Source organism: Pterocles gutturalis, unplaced genomic scaffold (assembly GCF_000699245.1).
Source record: "Pterocles gutturalis isolate BGI_N339 unplaced genomic scaffold, ASM69924v1 scaffold24805, whole genome shotgun sequence".
NCBI lineage: Eukaryota > Metazoa > Chordata > Aves > Pterocliformes > Pteroclidae > Pterocles > Pterocles gutturalis.
The window spans coordinates 6,259-8,807 of NW_010146550.1; the positions used below are offsets into that span (position 1 = coordinate 6,259).

Consider the following 2,549-nt stretch of genomic DNA (forward strand, 5'->3'; position numbering starts at 1 on the left):
ATCAGCAGTTGGTTTCAAAATAATATTTCGTGCTTTATGTGGAAAGAGCCAAGTGCTGGTTTCAACTTACCCATATTTCTTACTGCATGTCACTGGGAAGTGATCCTGCGGCCATTTGAGGGACCGGGGTTGAAAGCAGTGAAAAAATCTTTAGAGCATAGTAAGAGTAATGCCAGCTCCTGCATTTTGTAGCAAGATAACTTAATAGCGGAATTGTAATGTGCATGACCTCAACGCCTTGTTGTTGCAAAGCGTATGCTGAAATCACATCCTAGCAATGCAAATAGCTCTGAAGACTCTCTTGGCTTCAAAGGATGCAGTCTGTTGGCTTGAGACCACGGAGCTTTGAGGACGGAGATGCAGCTCGTCTGCTGTTCTGTCTGTGCTGAGAGTGTGGTCATGTGCAGTGCTGAGCAAATGCATCATCTCCCATATCGCTGTCATCAGCCAGGCACTTCTAGAGTAACCTGCTTTCATTTTCCTGAGGCCCTTACTAATGGATTAATAAATGGAATCATAAAATACGTGTATCATCGACCTCTAATGATGGACCATCTCTCTTGGTTGCCCCCCTGTTGAATCCCTGATGCTCGCTGATGTCTAACTCCTGAATTGCTGTCGTTGCAGGTTCAGGTCCAGGTCCAGCAGTCACCGCAGCAGGTCTCCGCCCAGCAGCTCTCCCCACAGCTCGCTGTCCATCAGGCTTCGGAGCAACCGATACAGGTCCAAGTGCAGATCCAAGGCCAGGCGCAGCAGCAGGCATCCCAGACCATACAGAGTCAGTCTCTTCAGAGCCCCAGCCCATCGCAGCTGCAGGCAGCTCAGATCCAAGTGCAGCATGTGCAGACTGCCCAGCAGATCCAGGCTGCGGAGATACAGGAGGAACACATACAACACCAGCAGATCCAGGCCCAGCTGGTGGCAGGACAGGCCATTACTGGTGGCCAGCAGATACAGATCCAAACAGTTGGGGCACTGTCACCTCCACCTTCTCAACAAGGCTCTCCACGAGAGGGAGAGCGGCGGATCAGCACCGCTAGTGTCCTTCAGCCCGTGAAGAAACGCAAAGTGGATATGCCTATTACTGTATCGTATGCTATTTCAGGGCAGCCTGTTGCCACAGTGCTGGCCATTCCTCAGGGCCAGCAGCAAAGTTACGTCTCTTTAAGGCCAGACTTGTTAACAGTGGACAGTGCCCACCTGTACAGTGCCACTGGGACCATTACTAGCCCCACTGGAGAGACTTGGACCATCCCTGTTTACTCTGCTCAGCCACGTGGTGACCTTCAGCAGCAAAACATCACCCACATTGCCATCCCTCAGGAGGCCTACAATGCCGTCCACGTCAGCGGCTCGCCAACGACACTGACTACCGTGAAGCTGGAAGACGACAAGGATAAGATGGTGGGAAGTACTTCAGTGGTGAAGAATTCTCATGAGGAAGTGGTGCAGACTCTTGCTAATTCGCTCTTTCCAGCACAGTTTATGAATGGCAACATCCACATTCCAGTGGCAGTGCAGGCTGTGGCAGGGACGTACCAGAATACAGCACAGACAGTGCACATATGGGACCCGCAGCAGCAACCGCAGCAGCCCACACCCCAAGAGCAGGGGCAGCAGCAGCAGCTACAAGTCACTTGCTCGGTAAGTTAAAACTGGTTCTTGGTGTCAGTCTGTGATTAACAACCTGCAGATGTTGTGGAGAGGGATGATGTCAGCAGACAGCTGTCTAGGGGGCAGAGGTGCATCTGTCTCAGCAGCCTGGCCGTGAGGTAGAGCATTTGACTCCCGATAGGTGTAGAACGACGATGTGTTCATACTAGCCGCCTAGTTATCGGTTTGTGTCATGCAGGACACAGAGTCCACAGCAGAGCCAGTGCCTGGGTGAAGTGTTGAAACCGGACTGGTTGTAGCAAACCTCACAGCTCAGGTGTACCCGTCTGTAACACCGTGTCCTGCTTCTGGGAAATGCCCGGTGCGCGCGGCTGCAGTAATGAGCAGTGGCAAGTGAGCGTCTCTTCCTAGTGCTTGCAAACCTGGCAGCCAAATCTGGTGCTGTTTTTTAAAGGCTTTCTTGCTAACTTTAAGGCATAGATTATTTTGAATTTGCTTCTAAAACTTGAATAATTAGGGCTATTAATGGCCTCTCTTATATGTGCAAATGGATGTAATTTATCTTTTATTACCAGAAAGTGAAAGGTAATTGATCTTTCAGAGCCTGTTTTTGCTGAATGGAATGAGGGCAAAAATATCCAAGTCTGCTAGCATAATGTTGTTATAAATTCTTTCCAGTTTATAAATAACACTGTTGGCTTTATAAAGGCATATATGCCCTCTGCTTCATCAGTCGGCACTGAGACAAGGAGGATTACTCTCTGTAGTCATATCTCATTGTTTCTGAGTTGATTGTGGGCTAGAGCCCACCCAGGTCTTCACTGAAAAGGGCTCCCTACATCTCTAGATAATTTTCCAGTGCTGGATGCCCTCCTTTATAAAGGTGTACTTTATGCTATAGGTTATGGGTCTCTTAACACATGGGGTTTTGTTTG

At 49.3% G+C, this 2,549-nt stretch overlaps 1 pseudogene across 1 annotated transcript; it reads left to right on the forward strand.

Annotated features, from left to right (window-relative positions):
• The first annotated feature begins 627 nt into the window (after nt 1–627).
• On the forward strand, nt 628–1,661 carry LOC104470750 (annotated as a pseudogene). The gene has a single exon (XR_727639.1). The product of XR_727639.1 is annotated as a glutamine-rich protein 1 pseudogene (transcript).
• The last annotated feature ends 888 nt before the right edge of the window (nt 1,662–2,549 follow it).